We start from the raw sequence: 27,290 nt of genomic DNA, 5'->3' as shown, positions 1-27,290 counted from the left end.
CAATAAGCACTCCGCCGTTGCATGCAGTGGGCCCCTAATTTGACTTTGTTCCACCCGCTCCGTTGATCATCCTCCCCGCGCCATGCAGGCATACTAGGAAAAGGATTGGCAACCGCACACGTTAACCACCCTACTTGGCCTCCACTGTACCCGCCACACACGCTCGGTGAGATAGCACGGGCCTTACATACAGGCTGTTCATGCTGTATGATCAATAAGCTCACCACCGTTGCACGCAGCGGGTCCCTAACTGAATTATGTTTCACCCGCCTTGCTCCTTTGAGCAGGTATGGGATGAAGCACTTCTCCCAATGGTAGCTCTACCCTAGGAGCACCGACAGGCATGTATCATGAGCTGGGTCTAACTGGGCGATGATGTACTAGAGAGCGATTCCGCCAGGAGGCTTTGGGGTTGACAGGAACTGCCAGGATGCATGTACCCCCATAGGTGGGGTTTGAATAACACTGTATATAGAATGATAGACGTATAACAGTGAAGCGCCAGCATACTGCACAGTCTGAAGGAGACTTAACACTGAATTATGTCCCTCACAAAAGACTAAACAGCATTGCCCGGTTGATCACACCTTAGCATGCTTTTGGAACAACATGTATGTATTACGTTTGCATGTTCCTAGATAAAATGCTGAATGCTTCTTTCAGTTGGGCACCACGAGACGGTACAAAAGCACCATAGGTAAGCAATATTGTGCACAGTAAACTAGAGTACACAATGTGTAATGTTTCACAACAACTGAACTTGGTTGCATTTGTATTAACATAATCATATTTTCACAGTAAATGAACCCCTCTGAAAGGAAGAGGGTCGTTGAACAACTGACCACTCAGTTCCAGTGGTGGCCAGTATATTTACTTTGTTAATCACATATTCAGTGTGACTATTTAGTTAAGATCCTGACGAATGCTTCCGGATCTCTTCAGGGGATCAACAAATGGCAGAAACATGTTGACCTTCACCTCAGGATATATGTGTTGTATCCCTAGCCCTCTCACTTTTTAATCATGTTCCTGTGACCACCTAATAAAAATTCAGTGGATCCATAGAGACATTTTTAAATCACTCACTAACTTTCTCTGCACTCTGCCCCTCATTCATCTGTATTCTCTTATGCTCATCTTTTGAGAAATCACCGCAGCTCCTCCCCTCGGGGAGTTGTAGCCCACACCACGGTGTGAGGAGGAAACCATACGATGAAGCATTTCACCTAACGGTGAGTGAGGGTTCTTGTCCTGGAGGAAATTCCTCCCTCCATCTTTCCCTCATACATCACACAGGCGCTATCTTCCCTCTCCTACTGTTCACGTATATAGCCAGACAAACTTTTGTGTGATTAGGATATTTCCTACCAGGACCATCTTCTCCAGATACATATCGTATCAGCGACTATCTGCTCCAGAGAAATACCCCACTAGGGCTATCGGCTATAGAGGCATCTTCTACCAGATAACATCTTCTCCAGAAACATCTACTACTGGGACATCTTCTCTAGAGACATCTCCTACTGGTGCACTCCTCTTCAAAGATATTTGCTACCGGGGAATCTTCTCCAGAGACACCTCCTATTGGGTCCCTCTTCTCCAGAAATATCGCCTACCGCGGTCCACTTACTACTCTTCCCTTCCACTGGGTGTGGATGTGGTCATAGCTTTGGTCTCGGGTTTGTTCGATGAAAGCGGCATACATCTGTCTCTCACTTCAGACCGACACTCTAATCTACATTCTTGGGGGCACATTTACAAGGAGGCGATAATAAATTATCGCCGCTTTAGCGGCCGTTTTCGGCCAAAAAGCGGCGATAATTTTATCGCCTAATTAGCAAGGCCACGCTAACGTGTGAAACCTTGCTTTAGCGTGGGGATTCCTAACGCCCAGCTTTGCATCTCTAATGAGATGCAAAGTGGGCGTTCCTGACCTAACATGACAGGAGAAATGTCGCTAAGCGACATTTCTCCTCTCATCAAGCCCCACGCTATGAAGCATAGCGGCAAGAAAAGTAGCGATAACCCCTGTTATCGCTACTTTCCTTACGCCTGCTTCAGGACTGACTTAGCCATGATATCCTATGGAAGGTGGATATCATGGCTAAGTTTGTGAGTCCCTATCAACAAGCTAACGTGAGTTTCCAGCGATAATCTCACGTTTGTCAGTTAGCGTGAGGATTTTTATCGCTGAGAAAATAAGCGTTGTTAATAGCACGCTATCTCAGAGATAAAAATCCACGTTACCCGGCGATAATTATCCTCACGCTAAGAGCGCTGAGCGATCATTATCGCCGGTTGTTGCTGATATGCCCCTTGGTGCGTGCACTTCCCTTTGCAGTAAATTCATGCTAAATGTATTCCCCTTACTGATATCTGTATAATCTTTGAGGTGTGAAGCACTTTAAATACACGTAGAGATGAACACATACCACTAAATGATAAATATTTTCCTTATGCAGCTTGCACTTTTAAAAGCACTTTACCAACCATTTGCACTCATGTTGACCAAAGCCATCTCACACGACGAACCTACGTAACTTTGAAATTCCACCTTTATAAGCAGGACGTCGATGCGCTGGGTCAGTACAAACAAGGATCTTTGTGGTATATCCCGAGGCTCCTGCAGGCCTCCTGCTCCCCCTCAATCTAACTTGGGGCCCCACCGCCCATGCGCCGAGTGTGAGTGTTGAGAGGAGGGTCGTCTAGCTCGCCCAATGGCCGCAGGGTGTTAGTGCCTCCTGGGCCATTCCATGTATGATAGGTACCAGTTTGGGAGTACTGGAGGCCGACCCCTCTCACCTCCCCCCCCCCACACACACACACACCTCCCCTCCCCCCCACACCCACCTCAGCGGGGCAAGCCTTTGAAGGTGAGCACCTGTACGATTATATATGTAAATGCGCTCTTCATCCCTAGAGCAATTCACACGAGCATCCCCGGATGTCCAAGGCGAGGAAATGACACAATTCAGTAGCCACTAACTGTGAAAAGACGGCGCGAGCGAGAGAATAAAAGAGAGAAAAGCTTCACAGCGTAGTTCGTGCGAAACTCGTGTAATTTGTCAGATTCCGTTCCACACGATCACCCCTGACACCCGCTCAAGCGCACTGAAGCGCGCATCAGGCAGCGCAGAAGTGGCCCCTGGAAGGCCCGGACACTCGCAACAGATGCAGCACCGAAGAGCCTCGGCTGGGGGTAAAGGGATGCAGGCGAGCGCTCTGGGTGGAAAAACCCGGGAATTGAACAGAGTGTGCACACAACTCTTATCTGAGCACGAATCCTAGAGCCGGCCAAGGTGTCACTTATTCCGTGCACAGTGCAGTCACACGCACCCTCCTTATGAACTTTACATTGCACACCACAGATGCGTGGGGTGGGGGGTCCACCACACGGCTGTCTCCGCCTACGTCTTATCGACGCCAGGTGTTTACATTAATATCTCTGCCTGGCATGATACAGCGGCCGTACATGTATTTGCAATTTTTACAAAAGAACTCTGCAGAAAGCGCTGAAGCAAAATGAAGGAACAGGAACGTGCGTGAGATGTGCGTGAGACGTGCACACTACAGAAGAAAGGGAGCACGTGCGCACCCCCCCCCCCCGCACGTCCTCTGCAGAGAGTTGTTCAGCTCCATATGCGGGGACAATGGAGCAGCTGGCAGCCGCGCTGACCTACTTAAGGGACCCTCTGGTTCTGCCTCTATCCGTTGCTTGCACTGAACACAATCTGCAAAGCTAACCTGCACAGGGGAACTCCACCGCCTCCCACCACCTCGCTGCACCCCACACTACTTTTGGCACTCACCTTCAGTCCTTAAAGGCGACGGAGCCCCTCAGCTGGGAGGTGATGGAGCCATTGTGGCGCGTGCTTCACCGAGTCTGATGTGAGAACCTCATGCCTGCGTCCTGCTGCTCCAGACTGAGAGAGATGGATGGCAGTGCATGCCTCTCTGCACAGTGGGCAGCGGGCACTCTCTGCTCTGTGCTCTGTCTAATCCCCTGAGCCAAACGCAATCTCTGACTGAGGCGCGCGTATGCACACACGCGCACACACACACATAACCACACATGCGCACGCACATCAACACCCACAAACACACATGGTCAAACACACACACACATGCACACACCCACACACACACGCGCGCACACACACACTCTCAGACCCACACACACCCCTCCCACACATACCTAAACCCCCACACACATGTGCACACACACACAGATGACTGCTCACACACACACACTCCACACATAAACACACATGTACACACACACACTCAGACACACACACATGCACACACTCACACACACACTCAGACCCACACGCACCCCTCCCAGACATACCTCCAGCCACACACACACACACATGCACACACGCCCACACACATAGACACCTGCTCACACCCCCGCCACACATAAACAGACACACACTTGCTCACAGATACACTGCTGACTAGTGCTAAAGTGCTTGTGATCTCTCCCATATACATGGTAACATCATCTTAGACCCCAATTGACACATTTAATCTACTTATAGGTGGCTGGTAAAGTGTACTACATGTCCCCAGGGCCTGTAAATTAAATGCTACTAGTGGATCTGCAGCGCTCATTGTGCCACTCACTTGAGTAGCCCTCTAACCATGGCCTGCCTTTACAGCTCCTGTATGTGCAGTTTTACGCTGCTACAGCAACCTGGCAAGGTAACCCTCTTGCGAGGCCTTAATCTTCCCTTTTTATAAATATAAGTCACCCCTGAGGTAGGCCCTGTCTAACCCACAGGGCAGGGTGCAATGTATTTAATCTTGTTTTTCACTACTGCAAGGTCTAACTCTCCTATAGGATAACATTGGGATTACCTTATTACATATTTTAAGTGTAATTCTCAATTGTGAAGAGATAGGCTTTTCAAGTTCGGTGTAAAGGGAGTCACAATGTATGGTGAAGTTGGATTTTAAATTACATATTAGCTATGGCCATGTTTAGAAAGTTGGCATTTACCTAATTTAGCCATTTGATGCATTCTGCCTGTTTCTGTTCAGTCTGTGTTTGGTGACGGCTGGGCTTTATGTATTCCCTCTAGACAGCCACATACAAAGGGAGCTTAGATGTGACTTGATAGGCCTTTCTGGGAGATGGGAGGGAGTAGCTGGGCACAGCCTCTCCTTTACACCTGAATAGGCTGTGTCCTGTCCCCACACACAGGGCTGCATAACCCCTATAGTCAGTCTGGAGCAGGACAGGAAGTGAGGACCTCTGTGCACTCAGAGCTTTCTTTGAAGTCTCCCTCAAAGTCATCATTGCATATAAGTACTGTATCTCTGACACTATGACTTCAGTACACTTTTGGACCTGTGACCACTTTGCCAGGAAGAGAAACTGCTGTGCTGCTGAAAGGAGCGCCACTCTTATGGACTGCTGCTTTTCTGCACTCTTTCCTTGCTGTGCCCTTGCCTTGCTGAGCTGCCCTCCTGTCTGCTGCTCTCCTGCTTGGGTGAGAAGGACTGGGCTTGCATCACTTGAACCCAGAGTGACTCCAAGGGCTTGCTGGCTTGCCTCCTGTTCCAAGTCTCAAGGATATAAAAGACTTCAACTACCTGCATCTGCATTTGGACTCTATATATTGTGAGTCTGCCCTGCCAAGTGGTGCCACCCCGGTCCTGGATCCATATCTGAACTGTTGCATCTTTACCCTGCATGGGTTGGAACGACCACATCTTTATTGTTGTGTGGAACAGACTAGGTGCATCGCCTTCTGCAGTAGCCACGCATCACATTTGGAACCAGTACCTCACACTCGGAACCAATGCATCGCCGCAGTTCCACGAAGAAAATCGATGCATCTTGTCCACTGCTTGGCTGGACACCAACTCATCACCTCTGCTGCACTCCACATCTTTGTAGGTGATGACATATCCCAGGTCAAGGTACTATGGTTCAGCAGCCGAATTGGGTCTCTGTAGCCGCCGGTGCTCCATCGCCGTCAGCTTTAACTTTTGACTTTGCCCCAGTCCAGCAGGACCAGATAACCCATTTAAACGCTTCATCCTCCTAAGCGCTATTTTACATTTATTCTTTGAAAATTCCTATCTCGACTTCTACTTATTGCGTTTTTGTCATTTTGGTCTTGTTTTATTTATAAAATTAATTCTCTATTTTTCTTTCCTGGATTGGACTCTTTTTGTGGTGTTTTTACTGTGTTAATGTTTGAAGTGTTACACAAATACTTTACACATTGCCTCTTAAATTAAGCCTGACTGCTCTGTACCAAGGTACCAGAGGGTGAGCTCAAGATAATTTAGGGTGTATTGTACCTTACCCTGACTTGGATTGAGGTTCCTGCTTGGACAGGGGGCACATTTCTGCCAACCAGAAACCCAATTTCTAAGAATATGCAAATGCATACACACGCAAGTGTGTTGTGCACACATATACATGTGTACATGTATGCAAACACATTCACACACATACAAACAAGCACAACTGGCATCCCCAAATATGCTTACACAAGCACTCAGTGACATGCATAAACACAGATGCACAGGCAGATGCACATCCTCACATATACAAGATACACACTTAAGCACACACATGCCGACACAAAGATACAGACGCACACATATACCCATTTAAAGTGCACCTACACACAGACACACACAAATCACAAACATACATAAACACAAACATGCATGTATACATCTGCATACACACAGGCTCATGCCCACACATATGGACACAAAGACACACACAGAGAGACACAGATGCATGTGCTCACAGTAACACACATACAAATTCACATACAGATATGCACCACCAATTATTATTATTATAGGCTGCAACAGGTCTCTCTTTAGTGCACAACTTTAGATACTCAGAACAGGAAGAGTATTACAGTGGTAACTTAGCAAAGTGACAATATATAGTTATTGTGAATGCAGCGTACTGCATTGACAATGATCAATATGCTTCAATTGGTAAAAGATCTGGATTAAAAGTAGATTCTGGGCCTGATCCAAATTTCTGCTAAAGGGTAAAATATGAGCCAGAAAAATATAAAAATGTTTTAGGAGATGAGATAAATACCTCACAGAAAAGAAACAGTGCAGAACTGGTTATTAAACCACAGCCCAATGTTCTCCTAGGACTGCCCATAAGAGTTAGAGATGCATGCCTCCTGGAGGGGATCTCTGTGCCTTCAGTGGAAGCCCCACTATGGCAGCCCGAAGGCACTGATCCTTTGGTAAGCAGGTGCTTGCCAAAGTGTTTAGTTGTGCATGAAAAATCTCCCAAAGAGTACTGCTTTTCATGCATAACAAAATAACAAGGTCAGATTGGCAGGGAGGTTTTTTCTTGCGCGTCAGGCCATTGCGTGATTTGCCAACAGGAGACTGCCATGTTTTACATGATGGTCCAGGCTAAAGAAACCAGATGATGGTTGTCCCAAGTTAAATAGTATGATGTGAATGTCACCATGGACTGCGGACGGCTGAAACAAGCATTTCTGCCCGCAGACCTGACTGATGCTCCACCAGGAGAGACCTGTGGCTCCCCTAACTCTGCATGGGATGGGGAGCTAGTGCTCTGGCAGAAGTATGCACCTGCTGTTTAATGATGGATGCATTATTAAACCAAGCTCTATATGGCCTCCTAGACCTGTTATTCAGGATGACACCCTAAGATTTTATGAAGGCTGGTTTACAGATAGGCTGAGATTTTGGGTGAGATAAGCAGAAAATTCCTTTTTCGAGAGCTGAGCTTCAGGTGACAGGTGGCCATCCATTTCTGTAAAGACCCCAGGATTCTAGAGAGATCAGAAGATATCCTTAGCAGACGAGATTTTGAAGACAACCTCAGTGTCATCTGAATATTAAAGATGTGGGCACCACATCTACTGAGGATGCTACCAATGCAGTCACATAAACAGTGCTTTAACTGAACGGTCATTTGTGATTGGAGAGTGCGTGTATTCTCCCATTAGAAGCACTGCATATAGAGCTCGAATAATGCCAGCGGCAGGATCGAACCTTGAAAAATACCTCATTGCAAGTTAACAAGTCTAGACATAAAGCTCCCAGTTCTTATGGTCCAGCTTGACAGTGTAGCTGTCACCAGACAATCATGTGAGCATCATTAGAGTAGGGCTTTGGCTCCGTCCACATGATGGGAGCCAGGAATATATGTTTTGATTGGAAAGAAATTGTGTGATTCCACAAAAAAATACTTGCCGTCCAGCCAACTGTGATCAATTTATTCATTTATCAAGCTGGCTGAGCTTAACCTTCAGGGACACACACATCACATTGTAATATATAGACAACTAGATTAATTTATGGTGTTTGCCTTTCTCTGGCAGCAGCATCAATCAGAGGTGGACAGTCATTAACCTACATGGATTTTTAGGTCTGGCTTGGCAGTCCTTCTGTCACCTGAAGCTTTACCTACTGAATACTATTCTACAGTTCTTTGCAAACAACACAAACATGTATTGCCATGCTATGTAATTGTAATGCTTCACAGTACTATACAACATCCATTTAAAGCCAGACCTATACGCATTGCAAATGTTCTACAAGTAGAGGTAGACAAATTTAATTGCACCCTAAGTAGCCACTCCGTCTTGGAGGATATTGATCAGAGAGGTATAATAAACAGCACTGAAGGCAGCGGATAAGTCTATATGCATACGCTGCATGACGTTCCAGAGCTGGGATAGCAGTGTGCATTATTTATACTCGTAGAAGCGTGGACTCTGCTCTACAACTCTTTTAGAAACAAACCTGAAATGTATCTAGTAGTGGATTGACTAAGATATGCTGAGGTAGCTGAGCAGAGACACAACTTTCAATCACCTTACCTAGCAAGGGAAGTGCTGATGCAGGAAACAGGTTGGTAAGATCCCTGGCATACGCAGTCTGGGAACGTGCATGTGCCTAAGATAAATTATCAAAGCCACCCAGTAAGGTGCCATCTGCCTAGTCAATTATTGAGCAATGTTACCAGTAACCACATCAGTCAAGAGCCTGAAGTTTCACTTTCACAATAATATTGAGTAAGTCACCCGCATTGATTAGCATATAATCAGACCTAGTTGACTGACCTTTGAAGTTTAGGTTGAGAAAGTCAAACATTTAAGGCAAAGCACATGCAATCAAATTAACTTCATCATCAAAGAAGTGACTGAGGGTCATCGACAGTGAAAGCTGATTGGTGGAAATTTCTTCAACTTCACATAGGATTTTAGAAAGTTTATTGAAAGTAGCCAAAAAAGAGGTTCCCTATCTGATGTGATTTAATTCATTCATAAGAAGAATTGCAGAGATGCTGCAAGGTAAAGTTTTCCTACTTGCAGTAGATCATTGTTTGGGGAAACAGAATTTTGGAAATCAAAACAACAAGTTCTTGACATTTCATGGTAGTCGCTATGTCTCAGGTGCTCAGAACAGAAGTCACGTACACAATAAGTAAATGCAGACTCAGACTCTCCCATGACTGCAGGGCCTCCGCCGCGAGTGTGGAGACTCCCCCATGACTGCGGTTCCTCTGCCACAAGTGCGGAGACTCTTCCATGACTGCGGGGCCTCTGCTATGAGTGCGGAGAATCCCCCATGATTGCGGGGCCTCCACCACCAGTGCAGAGAGTCCCCCATGACTGCGGGGCCTCCACCACCAGTGCGGAGACTCCCCCTTGACTATAGGGCCTCGGCCACGAGTGCAGAGACTCCCCGATGACTGCGAGGCCTCCGTCACAAGTGCAGAGACTCCCTCACAACTGAGGGGCTCAGCCACGAGTGCGGAGACAACCCCATGACTGCGGGGCCTCCACCCCAAATGCGGAGACCCCCCCATGACTGCAGGGCCTCTGCCACGAGTGTGGGACTCTCCCATGACTGCAGGGCCTCCGCCACGAGTGCAGGGACTCTCGCATGACTGCTACGGCCTCCGTTACAAGTGTGGGGACCCTCCCACGACTGCATGGCCTCCACTATAAGTGCAGAGACTCTCCCATGACTGTGGGGCCTCCGCCATGAGTGTGGAGACTATCCAATGACTGCGGGGCTTCCGCCACAAGTGCGGGGACTCCCCCATGACTGCAGGACCTCCTCCACGAGTGTGGAGACTCCCGCTTGACTGCGGGCCTCAACCCCAAATGCGGAGACTCCCCCATGACTGCAGTGCCTCTGCCATGAGTGCGGAGACTCCCCCATGACTGTGGGGACTCCACCACAAGTGTGTAGGCCCTTTGTGAATCATGCACTAAAGGTGAATATGCTGTGATATCATGGGATTGTCATCTCGATCCATTTGTTGATTTTGTTCCGATGCAACCCTGTAAGGTTGATTGTTTACATACAGACATTGGCTTCCAATTATCCTTATTAATGTAGAGCCCTGCTTGACCTAACTGGGCGAGGATAGGCAGAATTTTGCCAGAGTAGCATAGTGGCCCAGTACCCCTGTGGTGACTGAACATGGATGAACACATTGTTTTCAGTGCTCTTTTGCAGAGTTGTAGCTCAGGGAGAAAGAGCAGAGGCTGCTGGGATAGTACATATTAAGTGAGAGGGACAGAGTCTGGTCCTACTTACCTAGAATTCAATGTACCAGAAGATGGTGCTTTTCTCTCAGATCGCACTCATTTGGACCAAGGGAAGGTGCTGCAACATGGCGGTGTGGTGCCTTGTTGCTTCTCCATACAGCAGCAGAAGCACAGCCATCTCCTTCTCCTGCTGCCCCTCACTGCCACACAAATGTGAACCATACTGGAGACACACAACAAAGCCAGAAGTCTGCAGGTAGGAAGAAATCCTTCTATACACACACAAACATCCACTGCAGCTCATACCATTGCCAAGAGCACAGGGGGGCATATTCTCAAGGAGCTATCGCCGGGTTAATGGCACATTAGTGCAGCCAAATTCACGTTAAATACCTCGCCCCTTTCACAAGCTGTTGCTAACAGCCTATATCACCAGTTTTCTGGTGATAGCATCCTCAAAAAACATCGCCACAGATGACCCCTGCAACTATCGCTAATGAGATGCAGAGTAGGCGTTCCCGAGCAAAAAGCCGCAACAACACCACTCCAAAACATTCTGCGATAAGGTCACAAAAGATGCGACAAGGTGCGTTAGCACCAGGAAAGTAACACTTGCTCTGAGCTGGTGCAAAGTCGGACCACAGCCTGCACCACAAAAGCAAGCCCAGCCCAGAGCCACACCTGAAGGGCAACAGATGCCATGGAGCCACTGAACATGCATGTCAGACAACCAAGAGGGCCACAACACCCACCGCCACCATCCCCAGGACCCCAACCCCCAAAAGGCCCCACCCAGACCACCACAGAGACAGCGCAGACAAAGACAGTGGACCCCCAGGAAACGCACCAGCCTCACAGACCCAACATCTGACAATGTCATTGCCCACTACAGGCCAAAAAGGACAACCATCCTACGCATCCTGACCAACATTGCCTAACAGGCTGACGGCACCAACCCAGCAGACAACCAACATCCCACCCTACAGAAAGCTGCTGGCTATGCTGCACCTGTTGGCCTCTGGCACCCCCCAACCAACACCCCCCTGAGTCGGAGGAGTCTCACAACCAGCCACATCCAAGTCCCTCACACCTGTTCTGGACATCACCATGAGCCTGGTTCCCCAGTTCCTATACGTCCAACACAATGCGTAGGCTCTGCTGGAGACCAAGCAAGGACCATACGCCATAGCTGGATGCATGCACGTGTTAGGGGCAATCCACAGCACACATGTCATACCTGTGCCCCCTGGTGACTCAGCACACAATCACCGCAACAGAAAGCACACATCTCACATCAATGTGCAGGCAACATCTGAACACTGTGGAATCTCCACCAATATCGCCGCCAAATACCCAGTCAGTGAGCATGATTCCATCATCCTCCGACAGTCCAACTTCAACCAGCGCTTCCAGGATGGCATCAAGGGAAATGCACAGCCCCTTGGCAAGACCCAAATGAACACCCCACACACCTCAACTCCACAATCATGCAACTCACAACTCTTGCAATACCCCGTCACAAAATCACATACAACATGCAAAACGACATGCCCACCCACCAGACATGACAGAACAACTTACTATGGTAACCTGGGCAAGCTGTGAACATGAGCCATTAACGGCATGGCACCTCAGCCACACAATAGTGGAACGAGGGGAGAGGTGGGAACCAGGCATGTGTGAAGGAGGCAGGAGAACCATGATTGGGAAAGCACACAATGCCAAGAGTGGCGGAGATGTGCTGGACAGACCGCAGTATGCAGAACACACCCATATCCATGACAACATACACCGCTGGTGTGTGGAGGGTAGTGGACAGTGGACGCAACCATGTCACCCCAGTCAGTGCAGGAGTTCGCGGAAATGTTACCTGTTACGTCCCCCCCGTAAGCGTGAGCGAAGTGGGGTGGCCCGGCATGCGCCAGGCCAGCGTAGGGGTGTGAATAAGAAGCACGTAGCCCTGGGCGTGGTCCTCTTCCAGAATGCCCAACGTCTCTGCCAGGGCGTTGCATCTCACCCTGCTCCGAGGCCGACGCCGTCGTCGTGAGCGGAGTTGCGTGCGATCCTGCGCGCCTGCTGTACCCTGGCCTGCCAGACCCGAACCCGTCAGGCCCTCCCCTGTGCAGCCAGGCCACACTGATCACCTTCCCACACCGGCGTGTGTCAAGGAGGGCCCACCACATGCCGGCGCAAGCACCAAGCACGAGGCCCGCGACCTTGGCAGCCTCCTCAGACCATCACGGCCTCCGCGACACAGGCCCGCTTCAGTCCTTTCTCGTTGACTTACTCTGCTGTGCCTCTGGCCAACAGTACGGTCAAGTAGGTCACACATTTGGAAGTGAATCTTGATTACATGATGGCAGAGTACATATGTTCATTGCAGATTTTACATCAGTGTACTCCCTTCGATGTGGTGCCACCAACTCTGTGCATGGCATTCTCACAACACATGTCTGTTGCCCCCTGCTGACTTCTGCCTCCGGCCTACACTACGGACAAGTAGGTCACACATAATTTTGAATTTAGCCTTGATTTATCTATGGCAGACTTGATGTCATTGTACTGGCCTCATCGCAGACTGCATCCCCTTTCAGATCCGGTGCCACTAAGTCTCTTCCCCGAGACCCATGGACACTTTCTGGTTGGACTTTGATGGCGACTGAGTACATGGACTTGGGCTTGTCGTCGCCATCATGTCGGTGATACTGACTTTTTGGCCAAAACAATGCGGTGGCATTCCACTCCTCCATTTGCTGCTTCCAGACAGCTTCCACCCTCTGCATCATGCCCTGGAGCACACCTTATTTTTATTTATTTATTTATTTTATAATTTTATATAGTGCTGAATCACCCCGAGGGGTATCTCTGCACTTGTAACAGTCCTACTGCCTCGGCAAACTCATTAAAAGAGATACGTTTTCAGAAGTTTTCTAAACTGAGAAATGGTCATATCAGCACGGAGATATTGTGGAAGTTTGTTCCAGAAGATCGGGGCCAAGTAAGAAAAAGCTTTGCCACCAGTATGCGACTTCTCGATTCTGGGAGTAGAAAGTAAACTTTAGATCCAGATCTAAGAGAGCGTAGGGTGGTGTAGATATTAAATTTCCTAGCAAGATAGGATGGACTAAGACTATTTAAGACCTTAAAGACCATGCATCCTATCTTGAATTTCACTCTTTTTCTCACTGGAAGCCAGTGGAGCTTAGTTAACAGAGGCATGGAAGGAGTCCTGGGTGGTAATCCCATCCCTAGACGGGCCGCCGTATTCTGTACAACCTGCAGTTTAGCTAGGGAGGCTTCATGAGTCGAAAGAAGCAAAGCATTACAATAATCGATTCTGCTCATAATCAGGGCCTCTATCAAAGTTTTCCTGGTCGCAGTGGGAAGCAAGGGAAAAATTCTCCTGAGTAGGGCCAGAACATGGTAGCAAGTGCCAATCGTTGAATTGAGATGGGCATCTAAGGTAAGCTTTTGATCGATCTTGATGCCAAGATTTTTTATCTCTTCTTTAGGAATAGGGGCTTTACCTAACTCCTCAGTCCACCAAGTAGGAGACCAACAGATGGCGGCACCTCCAAACAACATATTCTCAGATTTTTCAGAGTTTAATTGGAGGAAATTACTTTGCATCCAAGAGGCAATAGCCATCATACCCTGGGAGAAAATATGTTGTATATCTGATCTATTTTTATCAAAGGTAAGGAGGAGTTGGGTATCATCTGCATAAGAAATGGGGTTGAAGCCCAGGTTTCTCATGAGTTTCGCCAAAGGGGTCACATAGATGTTAAAAAGAGTGGGGCTCAAGCAAGAGCCCTGAGGGACCCCCTTGGTAACCCGGGAAGGCGCAGATTTATAAGAGCCCCTGGTGACTGCCTGTGTTCTGTTCGTTAGAAAAACTGTCAGCCATTTCAAAGCAAGTCCCTTGATTCCAAGCCCCTGTAGTCTCAACAACAGAATCTGATGAGAAATAGTATTGAATGCTGCTGAAAGGTCAAGCAGCACCAAAAGTGCTGCCTGACCGTTATCCAGAGCCATCCTGATATTATCAGTTACCTCTACTAGGGCAGTCTCCGTGCTATGTTTAGCCCGAAAGCCCGATTGAGAGGCATCAAGGGAATGCGTTGACTCAACAAACGCCGATAGATGTTTATTAATATGTTTCTCTATAAGCTTGCTCTGCAGGGGAAGCAGAGAAATAGGGCGGTGGTTGGTCAACTCAGAAGGGTGGATTTTTCCAACGGGAGACTTCCAGAGTTCAGGGAGCTTTTGATAATGGTGCAAATAGGTAGTGCAAGTTGAGCTGAGAATTTGGATGAGACTCTAGCCAGAATAATATCGAGAGGAGAACCAGATTTGGTACATTTCAAAAGAGATAGTACTTCTGAAACAGCAACAGTAGGGAAGGTAAGTAATTGAGAGTGTACATTTGTGTGATTAGATTGATCTACTATAGGAAAGGGAGGGGAAGAATTTGCTGAGATGATTTTCTGATAGATATTTTCAACTTTCTGAGTAAAGAAAGAAGAAATATTGTCACATAGAGATTGAGAAGAATTGTCACTGGTCTCACAAGCTTTCGGATTAGTGAAATCCTTTAGGATTTGAAAAAGCATCCTGGAGTTGTTTCCAGCTTGGTCTAGCAAGGATGCAATGTAAAATTTGCGGGCCTTTTTGATGTTATTATGGTAAGTAGTTATGGCAGTCTTATAGTTAGCTTTGTTTTTGCAAGAGCTTTTTTCCTCTCGCAGAGCAGGAGAGTACCAACCTGTAGGAATAGCTTTCGGGGAATGAGTAAGAAGCTTCATAAGGGCTACCTTATCAAGCACATTAGAGATAAGGGAATTGAAATGGTGAAGTTGTTGTTCAACATTGTAGGACATGGTTTCCCTGTCCCGAGAAAGAAATGAAGAAAGAAAGTGATCGGGGATCAATCTATGCCATGGTCTGTACTAACGGTTAGCTGGAATTATGGGTGTAGCAGGAGAAGTATCAGCAGGGCTAGTAAGTTGGAAATTTATTAGCGAATGGTCGGTCCAAGTGAGCGGGTTGGAATCACCACATTCAATATCCTGAGAATTAGTTAAAATAAGATCTAGGGTATGACCAGCCACATGAGTAGGAGCAGAGTTCATTTTTACTAGTCCAGAGGCAGCCAGGTCTTGCAAACATAGCCTTGCATCCTGGTTATGGGCACCTTTCACTGTCCCTCACAACCCTCTGCAACATACTCCTCGGACATTGATAAGGACCTACTCAGGTCGCATGGCCCATCTGACCGCACCGCAAGTCACCGTCCAGTGGCTGGGTGCCTGTGCTGGCTGCAGTGCATCCTGGGCCACTAACTTTGTGCTGGTCAGGTCCGGGACACATTCTTCTGAGATATTGGATGGCCTCTGAGGCGATGGCCTTGGGGTCATCAACGCTATGTGTCTGTGACCCTGCGCTGTCCGAAGCATCCGGCCTCAACTGCGGCCCACCAGGGCTCACACATCAAATCGAGTCCTGACCGGCCCGGACGTTGCATCACTGCAGGAGGTACACGCCACCATTAGCAGAACCGACTCCAACTGCAAAATGCCAGTGTCGAAACGGTCATACTGGCAGACTGACAGAGTTGCTCACACTTGTCGTGGATGTCATCTTCTGCCTGATCCCCTATTCAGCACTCCAGGTGCCACTGACTCAGTGCACCACGAATCATCGTCCATTACTGTCTTGGTTATGTACTGTGGTGAGTTTACTGAGCAATGTCACCTCAGGCGGTCTGGGACACCTGGGACTATGATAAGGAAGCTGATGCAGGTGCGACACCCCCTCACTGCAGCTGCATCATGTAGGTCCCAAAGAGACAGAATCCAAGACATTTTCTTCACATGAGCGCGCTCAGCTCTGGTGCCCCAGACTCAGTGCACTGCACCTCATGGACACTTCTGTTTGCTCTTTGTGTGCCCTCTGGACTTGCTCAGGCTACCTCCATGATGCTCCGCAGTTGTCCCTGTAATGCTGGTGTTGCATGCTTCTGTATTCATAGGGTTCACTGTTGTATTTGTTGCCAGCACCAACAACTCCCTGAGGGCTGGCTTGCATTCACCCCACACACATCCAGCACAGGCGTCACTGTACATGTGGCCCTGCCAATAAAGGGGCCGGGCGCAGTTGCCCGTAGCCAGTTCAGCATAATATCTACATGTGTCCCTGTGGTCTTGTTGTATGCATGAGGGCCCTTGGCCATGTGACATTACATTCTGCTGTGTACAGCGTACGCTGACATGTCAGCGCAGGCAGCAGGCAGCAGGTTTGAGCTTGGACATGTCGCTTTGTCGTCACCCACTCAATTCGTAAGGGAGTGGGCTGGGCCATCATACGCAGGGCCAACGTGGGTGTGTGAATGATATGTTCGTGCCCCTGAGTGTGGTTCTGTACTGGGAATGAGCATCTGCATGTGTCTCTATGGCAGTGTGGGTCTCCTTTGTGGGGTGTAGGTGGTCCCTGAAGGGTAATGGACACCCACGTATGTGTTCTAGTTCACCGTCCATGGGTTCTGGCCACTCTCGCACCTGTTGGTCCACCTACTTTTGGCGTTGTGACACCTGGCATTGGGGTGCCATGTGTGGGTAGGTGAGGTGTTGTGAGCAAGCCGTGGTTGCGGGTGCTTACAGCTGTGTGGTCTGTGCAGGGGCTGGGGTCTTCTCTATGTAGCTTGTCTGCTCTGGTCCTGGTGGTGGGTTGCGTGGGATGTCCATTGGCTGTTGTTGGGCGTCGGTGTTGCAGTAGTGGTGGTCATCTCTGGCATCACTGATGGGTTGTCTGGTCTGACCTGCTGGAGGTGTTGTTTGACCCTCTGCAATGTGAAGGGGAGATGCATGTTGACATTGTGTTGACATTTATGTTTGCGCATTGTCCTTGTAGACATGCAGACTGCGTGACGAGGTACATTGTGACTGTTTGGGCGGTGCTGGCAATTTGAGTCGGGACAGTGAACATTTGGCCTACATGACTGATGTGAGATTGTACCTGTACATATGCATCTCACAGTTCCCTGCTCTGTCCAATGTGATTGGCCTGTTTCTGCGCATGGGTGGACCGAGTTGTGTCCCCTGTTTTGCAGTGTCGTTGTTGCACTTTGTGCCACATTGTCATGGGATGTGCTGTGATTGCTATGTGTGTGTGCGCAGTGTGCCACGGCGATGGGGGACATGACCCTGGGTAATTGTGTGTGTTCAGTGTGCTACACATCATTGCGCATGTGTGCCATTGTGGCCATCTCCCCCTGTCCCCCCAGTCCCTGTTGGATCCTCACCCTGTTGTTGTTGTGTCAGGTCCTATCGAGCTGTGTCCGTACTCCCACCTCCTTGCACCGTCTCCACACTGATGATTGGCCTCCATTTCCTCCAGCTCCTCCTGTGGCGCTGGTCTCCCACCTCCTGTCGCTGACTTCCTGTTGGCAGCGGCTTTGGGCCTGGTTTAGGTTTTGACGTCATGCCAGCGCCTCTTGTCTTCCTCCATTGTCCTCCTCGTCACTCCCACTGCTTTCAAGGTGGTCTGATTGTGGGTTAGTTGCTGGTCGTGTTCTGTGACATCCGTGATGCTGGTCTTGTTTTCCTGTGGACTGCACCCCGTCTTCCTCTCCTTCTTCTCCTTGGCCTTCCCTGACCCCGTTGTTCCTTGCTGTGGTCTGTGGGGCTTGTGGGGTTTGTGTTGGCCTCTGTGCTTGGTCAGGGTGCATCCATGTTGCTTCACACTTTGGATTGTTTTTGGTATGTTGTTTTTGTTCTGCTTTTGTGGTGCATTTTCCCGCCAGACGCGTTGGATTTGCAGGCCTGCCGCTGGTTTTCGCTGGTTTTTGTATCGCACCTTGGCCTCATCGCAGCTTTTTTTGCATTCGTGTTTCGCATTTTTGTGGCGTGGCGTTGTTTTTAACGTGGCCATTTGACGCGTTGTCTGGTGACTATCTCATGGTACCGCCATGTTGTGAATACTTGGTTAACACGGCGTACATTTCCCGCGATAGTCTGCGATGTTGGAGATTGCGTTAAGTTACTTTTGCGATGGTTATCACGTGTTCTTGAGAATATACCTCAACTAAAGTAAAATGCACCACTGAAATGGCCACCTCCCTCCTGACAGGGCAAAGTAACTCCTATAATGGGTGGGGTTTAAGCATTGCATAGGGAGCTTAAGGAGCATATGATACAGAATAAAGAAAACACAGGCCGTCTCTTAAACATTGTCACTGCCGCTGTTAGATGAGGCATAATAATTGCGTGTGGAGCAACAACAGGAATGTCAGTAATGAGGTGGGCTTGTGTGCAACCAACAAACACATAGAGAAGTTAATATAAACATAATTCTGAACAAAATAAAGGACTATATTCCCCCATTACCGCAATAAACTAAAAAGAACAGCAGAATGAATCCCCCACAAATTGAGTGAGTCGATGCCAAAACACCTGTTGCTTCACACTGAGGGCCATATTAACCAAGATATTGCATCGCATTTGCACCACTCAACATGAGGCAAAAGCGACACAACCCCAAAGATGCAATTTATCAAGCCACACAAGGCCCGCATGCATGACCCTGAGTGGCTGTAGAAACCTGGAGTAACACAACGCAGAGCAAATCCCTGCTTTGCATGACTCTGCCCCAGAGAGGCATTCCATGGGCATTGCATGGGTTTTACCACGCAGCACCCATGGAATTTGATGAAATCCCAATTTTACCATTACTGTCAGACATGGGAACGTGCCAAAATCCTACGTCTTCCCAGGGAAGGTGTAACAAAGATAAATATCTTTATTTCTCCTCATTACTTCCTATTTCTATCTGTGCTGCATTCTGCAGCACCCATAGAAAGAGGAATATGTCTCAGGGGATTGTTTTTGTACAGGAAAGTGCCCCTCCCTGCACAAAAACAATCCTGCTTGTAACACAGGGACCCTTGCACCATGGTGCAAGGGTGCCTGCATTGGCGCTAGGCAGCACTTTGTGCGCCATCACTGGGAAAGGGCAGGAATGGGCAATATTGAGATACATATGGCACATTTCTGCCTTTCCCTGTAGTGCAGTGCAGCAAGGTGCTGTGCTGCGTCTCTATTTGATAAATATCGTCCTGTGTGTAGAACTGAAAGGGCATTGATAGCTCTTTTGGATGACTTGCGCTTGTGTGTCAACCAAAATATACCTTCGGCACTGATTCTTTTAGACCTCTCAGTGGCATTCCACACTGTGGACCACCAAAGTTACCAAGAAATTTGTAAGAGTTTGATATTGGTGACAGGGTGGTGGAATGGTTCGAGAGTTTTCCTTTTTTTTTAACAGGCTGCTCCAAAGTGGTGGATTCAGAATTTTTAATATTTAAAAAAAAACACAAAAAAAGTCTCGGTGGTGCTCCACCGGGAGCCAGAATATTCTCGCTACCTTTTAACTTGTACCTGGTCTCGCTGCCCTAATTCAATTGTTTTGCCTGGAGCTGTTCACCTATGCAGGCGAGATGCAAATCATCATTAAGACTGATGGAGTTTTGCATTTCAGAGCTGAGAAATTTTTCAATTTGTTCCAAAACTTTGACCTGTGGATCTCTAAGGATAACTGGAAATTGGAAAAGTAGAGAGTGAATGGTCATCTTGGCGCCTTTCATAAGCTCCTTGGATTTGGACCTCTCTTACTGGTCCCCCACACTGGGCGGAAAGCAAACTCTGTCAAAAATCTAAGGGTAAAATTTGATAGCCAACTCTTTGTAATTGATCTGATAAATGTGGTGGTAAAGACATGCATTTTCCAACACCATACCTTAAAGACTGTCATGCACCTGTTCATAAAGTCAAAAAGAATTCAGAATCTTACTGCAATTATCTCTGTAAGAAGAGATAATCTACCTCGATCTTCCAGCAGAATTATTGATAAAATTGCAACTGGTGACCATTTTGGCTTCAAGAGCGACACAGAATTTGAAATGCAAGGATCCATCACTCCAGCATTGAAAACATCAGCCTGGCTTCCAGCCAGTAAGAGAATTATGTTTAAATCTCTCTGTATACAGCACTAGGTTTTATTGAATGACATTCCAAATGTATTATCCCAGAGATTCTCTTTTTATAAACCCAAGCGCGGCCTCAGTGATGAAAGAGCTTGTTGGTAATCTCCAAATTCTGCCAGTCTCCCTCAGGCAGGACAGTGTTTTCAGCTGCAGCTGCCAAGCTATGGAATGACCTTTCTTAAGTCTTACTGACTGAAACCTCCTCACTTAGGTTTTGAAAAACTCTAAAAAGAAAGTGACTTTTCCCTGCTGAGTAGTAACTTGTTCTTTGGATGGTGTGTGATCTGCTTTTTAAGTCTTTGGGATTAGCACCATGATATCTTTGGGTAAACATAGCACTCTATAATTGATTTAAATAAATAACGCACGACAGACAGTCCGTCGAGCCAATGTGTGACAAGTGTTCAGTCAAATAAGCTAATGGCTAAAGATGGCCTTATCTGTATATTTCATAGTGATTATGTTTTCTGTGTTATATATTACGTGCTGATATGAAGCCACTAGACTGCTACTACTGTCTGTAGCCAGACCTAAAAAGACAAAGACCTGTGAACCTTAAGGGCTCTTCCATATTTTCTTCCTGGGTATGGATCTCACTCCGGGCATCAAAAATAAAGTGATGGATGGAATGCTTGAATTATTCTCAGCTACTGAGTGGAATCCCAATCTATTATTTGTCGCCCACCCACCAGGCCACCTCAGTTTGGACCCAGCCATGTGCAGATCAGTCTTGATGCTACTTTAATGGGAAAAGCCTAGCTGGAGTTGTCAGGCCAGGTCCTTCCTGAACTGCAAAACAAGGAAACCATACTTTAAAGCTATCAAACTCATCACATGTAACCTAACCTGGGAAGTAAGAGTCAGCCATTCATCACCAGATACTGAAGCATCAGCAATGACAAAAGAGATCTATCAAAATGCCTACTGTGTCAGGCGCTGATCCAGAGTGCCTACCGCACGTTCCGCCAGGAAAGAACTACGAGGCCCAGAATCCTCGGCGGTATGGAGGCGGGGCGGAAACCATTGAAATACGCGTCGCGGGGGCCAATCACTGAGCGTAATACTGGATTGAGAAGCACATTGGAGGATACCCGTTACCGAGACAAGACGGCGCATGAGTCCACGTCTGAGGCTTCGGGAAGAGAGCGGTATCTGGGTCGTGCTGCAAAACACCGCCGTCTGACTCCCGAGAAGGAGTGTTGGGTTCCGAATCACGGAACTCCCCCCGCGGGGCGCTGAGGGAAGCGTCGCCGCGTTCGGAGAGCACCTGACTCCCGAGAAGGAGTGTTGGGTTCCGAATCAAGGAACTCCCCCCGCGGGACGCTGAGGGAAGCGTCGCCGCGTTCGAAGAGCACCTGACTCCCGAGAAGGAGTGTTGGGTTCGCAATCAAGGAACTCCCCCAGCGGGGCGCTGAGGGAAGCGTCGCCGCGTTCGAAGGACACCAGACTCTCACAGGTTTCGGAGAGGGAGCGAGAGACTACGCGACCTCTGGCAAGTAGCGCTTACTCGCGAGAGAGCGTAAAGACTTTTCCGTATTCATTTGAGGGTGACTTTGCGATAAGCTGTATGACAACTTAATACGAGACTTTGGGCAAAGAGGCTCCCTGGAACCGGGAAGTAGTAATCTCTTTCGTAGCATTCCGGTTTTTTGCTCCCTGGAACTCTGCGCAAGACTATTGTTTGGGAACCACGCCAACAGGGAAGGGATCTTCCCGATGCACGGAGGGATGTAGGAAAAGAGGGCAACAGAAACCCCATGGAGAATGAAGATAGTTTGGAATTTGGAGAGGGTGTGTCCTCTCAGGGTGAGTGATCGCTGTGAGTGAAACTGAGTGTGTGAGGTGACACAATACATTTAGTAAGACCTTATGAGAGTAGGCTATTATTGTGTTTAACTCTTCAGTTGTTTTCCGTTTTACTTTCTTTCTTAACTATCCTCTCAGGTCTTCATCCCTGTCCCTCGCCTGATTGTTCTGGTACTCTGTGTATATATAATCAGAGCCGGAAACGTCGGGAGGTGGAACCCTTTGCCTCACTCGAAGCCCCAGGAACGAAGGCGGTCGTGACATACTGTGGTGATGCAACAAAACTCTCCAAACTAAAATTAGGCTTCCTGTAAAAAATGTGTATAATTTGGGCACAAGTTGAGGGTTTTCAGAGGGTGGACACCATCTTCCCTGCTAAGAGGCGATGCCATACAGAAACATGGTAAAGTTTCCTGGTGTGAATTTCAGGCACTGGGACACATTCAGCAGCGCCTGCACATTGTCTGCGCTGTTCCAAGCAGCAACCTGCTGGCAAGGAGGTGTTTATCAAATTCCAGCTCCGCCCATAACAATGTCCAAAGTTAAAGGGCCCTCAGAGTTCCTTTTGTTGTAGTATCCTGGCTGGGAGCTATCCAGGTCCTCAAACCTAGTGCACAAATGCAATGGACGAGAAACAAAGGCTTACATCTTATCACTTCACAGGTACTTAAGAGAGCCATGCCTTTGACATTATTCTATCCCTGTACATAAAGAGATATGTACGCACTGTAAGAAAGTCAGTCCCAGTATTTACACAAATAACAATTTAAACATCACAATTTTGTTTTATTTATTTTATAGCGCTATATCGATACTCATCCTAATGCAGGGTGTAAGAGCGCTTTACCTCACACGTACACATTATACATTGACAATGAATCATATGTTTGTAAATCAATCTGTGGGATGTGTTACATAAGGCCGTGAGGGTTACAAGGTGTAGGAGTCCCATGTCATTCATAGCTAACTGTGCTATATTAGAAGGATTACAATTCATCGACTGCAAGTAACAAAATTATGTTAAAAGCAATAACCCACTTAGCAATTTACATAAGCTTAAAATGTATCATCTGCATGTTACATACTGTGCTTTGCAGGAGATATATTAACCCTCTATTCTACTTTGATTCAAAACTGGGACTAGCTAAAACCCAGATCTCTCCACCACACACTTTAACCTCTAGCGATTTCTTACCATTATTAATATTCGATGAGATTTAGCTGGCACACAAAGATCTCTGCAGCAGATGCCATAACTCCATGAGATATTTTAAAATTCAGACTTTGCAAACAACTAAGCAGAACATATTTACTGCCCCATTTCTCCTTGTTACCAATGCTTTGTGGCAGGGTTTAAAAAATAAGGGGTATATTCACAAGAACGCGTGATAAGTACCGCATGAGTAGCGCAACACACCTTTCAATATCGCAGTCCATTGCGGGAAAATAACCCCGTGACAACGTGGGTTTCACAACAAGGCGGTAGCCTGCGATAATCTGCTGAAACCGCGGACAATGCCCGAAATAGAACCACCTCAATGGAGATAAAAACACAAACCACAACACAAAAAAACATACGATGGGCCAAAGCGCGATGAGGAAATCAGCGATAAGCAGCGCCAGGCCTTCACAGATGACGGCGAGCTGTACTGTATTTCAAATAATAAACAGATTTTAAAAAAAAAAGCAGCGCCAGGCCTGCAACACACACCTGGCAGGTGGGAAAAAACACAATAAAAACAGAAAGAAAAACAAACACAGGCGAACCAAACACCAAACACAGGCGCTGGCGAACAGGATCATAGTGACGGAGGTGATGGAACACCATTAGCAACTCTTCGTCACCTCCAACGTCTCATTGGCCACCAAAACTGGAATATGGCGTGACATCTTCGACAAGGTGAATGCCGTCAGAGAGCACAAGAGGACAATGGATGAGGTCAAGAGGCGATGGAATGACATCAAGCGGAAGACCAAGGAGAAACTTAGTATTGGAACAGCTAGAAAAATACTTCTTAGACTCAAATGAATTGTGTAATATAAAATTCTCTCTAATGGTAAAGTCAGATTTTAGATTACTTTTTAGAAAGTTGGCATTTTTCTACCTTAACCAAATGTGACTTTCTGCCAATGTCCAGGGCCTCTTGACTGTTAATGACTCCTCTGTGGTATTATATGTATTCCTTTCAGACAGTGGACAAAAGGAACTTCAATGTGGAGAAGGGTGTTCCTGTCCTGAGCAGGGCATGGGAGGGGTTGTACTCAGTCCTTTCCTGAGTTTCCCGGGTAGACTGAGAGCTCTGGCCAACTTTTTCCTGACTTTTTAAGATGCGTACCCTGCTACTGGAAAATACAGCTCACACTTGGACCTGCCTGTTGTTTTTTACTAGACAGACTGGAGCCAAACCCAAGGGAAAAGAAAGGGGAGAACTGACCAGAACCAGTTTTAGGGGTGGACAAAGGGGTGTCCCCTACTACAGGCTGGCACTGACTCTAAAGGTAGCATCTGCAGAATCTGAATTCAGAACACTCCTGCACATGAGAAGATTCAGAAGAAGGACTGCCCTGCTGTCTGAAGAAGTAACACTAAACCTGCTTGACTTGAACCCAGGACCCAAAAGTGACTTCAGGGGTGAGTTAACTGACCTCCTGTTTGAGCACAGGGCAAACAACAAGCTTCCAGAGGCCTCTACTGCTTCAGAGCTGACTAAACGCAGCTGGACCTCATGTGTCACCTCTCTCGGAGGGAGTCCTTACGCCCAAGTACTGTCCTGAAGGTCCTGCACCCTTGGCTGGAGTATACGTGTACTCCCCCCTGCTCAACTGAAGGTTTCACTGAATCAGAAGCAGTATGGTGCAGAATGATGCAGGGTCTTGCATTGCAACACCTCTTAGCTCCTGATTGACGACTTCACCGTATGTGCTGCAATACGGTGCTGGATGAAGCAGGGGCTTGCATCACAGCACATCGCAGCTCCTAATCGGCAGCTTTACCAGATTTGATGCAGAACCTTGTAGAATGATAAAGGGCCTCTCTTTACAGCACCACGCAGCTCCTGATTGTTGGCTCACCTGACCTGCCGCAGATCAACGCAGAGCCTTGTAACGTAGCACCACGCAGTGCAGCCCCACACCTACGACAAAAGCTTGAACTCCAAGCGGGCTGCATCTGGTCCCATACTCAACCAACACTTCATCGCTTGAACTTTTTCCTTTGTCCAGTCTAGCGCAATCAGATACCCGCAGTTGGCCCTTCACGCCTTTTGGCGCTATTTTTACCCAAACATCTAAGAACTCATAACTCTGGTCCTTCTGATTGTATTTCTGTTGATTTTGTGTCCTTTTCTTTATCAAAATATTTTCTATTTTACTAAATGTGATTGGGATTGTTCTTGTGTTGTGTTTTCACTTTAGTAGTGTTTGAGTGCTGCACAAACACATATTGCCTCTAAGTTAAGCAAGACTGCTTTTGTGCCAAGCTGCTTGAGAGTTAGGCACTGGTTTATTTAGTGATTTTTGTGGTTCACCCTGACAAGGACCGTGATTTATTACTTGAGTGTGGCTCTCATGCATCTCAACTAATAACACAATTTCATACATGTTGTTATTTCTTTTTTAAGCCAAGCCTACTATACATTGCATGTCCTGTCTTTTATGAGACATATTTTGGGCTTACCAAGAACATATATATGGTTTGAGCCTGCATTTATTACCAATGGTTAGTTTCCCTGTCACTCTCTTGCCTGCTTCTTATTTGTGATGCAGCTTGTCAAACTTGTGTTTGTCCTGCCCATGGAGCATAGCCTTTTCATGATCTTTCTTTATTGGCAGGCCTGTATGCTTCCACTGCTTGTGTTTTCAAACACTACTTTTTTCTCATGTACTTCTCTCTCCTGCACTCTGTGTTGTTCTCTGTCATCTGTGTACTTTTCTACACATACCTCTATGTTGTGCTCACCCTCATATATTTCCTCACACTTGTGCTTCTCTCCACCTACTCCACATTGCTGTCTCGCACCTAGGGTCGGCTCCTCCTCTAAGGCGGAAGGGTGTCGCACCACTGCCTTTCAGCACTGTAAAAAAGGAAAAATAAAATCATAATGATGCAAGGTTATTTTCATTTTATTTTTCAGTGCTGAGGCAGTTTTGCCCTGGGCGGGGCTGGGCAGCACAGGGGGAGGAGTGGTGGCACTCTCTTAAGTGCTCATGAATGTTTGGCCCGCCATCTTGGGCCAGCCAAACAGTCATGCGCACTTTGCACGTTCTCCACCCAGGCTTCATTACAGCCTCGGTGGAGAACATTCCCAGGCTCCCATTCCCTGTCTAAGCACCAAGCCACAGTGCTCAGACCATTCACAACGCTGCATTGCAGCATTGTCATTGGTTTAGGGTGCTTCTTGCTCGCACAGAAGCCAGGAATAGGACAGAGAGGACGGAGGAGAGGTGGCGGCTGACCAAGTGGCAGTACGGCCAGCAGGTATGACATCTTTATTTTTTGTCTTTTAAACCCCCCTTCCCGGGAGCAGCAAATACACACATTGCTTTTCCTCCCTTCTCCCACCCTCATGTTTCTTTCCCCTCCCATGCCCTCCTTCTCTCTCATTGCTGCTTCTCTTACTCTCCTGAGACTCCTCCTGTTGACTGTTCACAAGTGTACTTCTTCCTCACCCATTTCACACGCGGATCAATTGCCCTTTGCTTCTCCAACCCCCACCCATGCCCTCTGAGTTGCTTCTCTCACTCACCCCTCTGTGGTACTGCTGCCCATCTGTTTTTTAAAAATCATCAGTTTTACTTTTTTTATTCTTAGTTTCCTGTCCAACGCAGATTGGCAAGTAGCAGAAAAAAATAGCACCCAGGTCGTTTTGTAGGTGCATGCATGGTGTGCTTTCGTGCAAAATGAC

The 27,290-nt window shown here is 47.5% G+C and overlaps 1 protein-coding gene across 1 annotated transcript in view; it reads right to left on the bottom strand.

Moving 5' to 3' along the window:
• The window catches only part of LOC146813351 (ephrin type-B receptor 5-like), a 377,765-nt gene extending 373,806 nt beyond the window's left edge, over positions 1-3,959 (bottom strand). Inside the window, exon 1 of the mRNA XM_085620160.1 lies at positions 3,810-3,959. The gene's annotated coding sequence lies outside the window, so the exon portion shown is untranslated. The remainder of the gene's footprint in view (positions 1-3,809) is intronic.
• Positions 3,960-27,290: the final 23,331 nt, after the last annotated feature.

The sequence above is a fragment of the Triturus cristatus genome, chromosome 7 (assembly GCF_964204655.1).
Source record: "Triturus cristatus chromosome 7, aTriCri1.1, whole genome shotgun sequence".
NCBI lineage: Eukaryota > Metazoa > Chordata > Amphibia > Caudata > Salamandridae > Triturus > Triturus cristatus.
The sequence above is the reverse complement of the archived record's forward strand: the minus strand, read 5'-3'. Positions and strand labels throughout refer to the sequence as shown.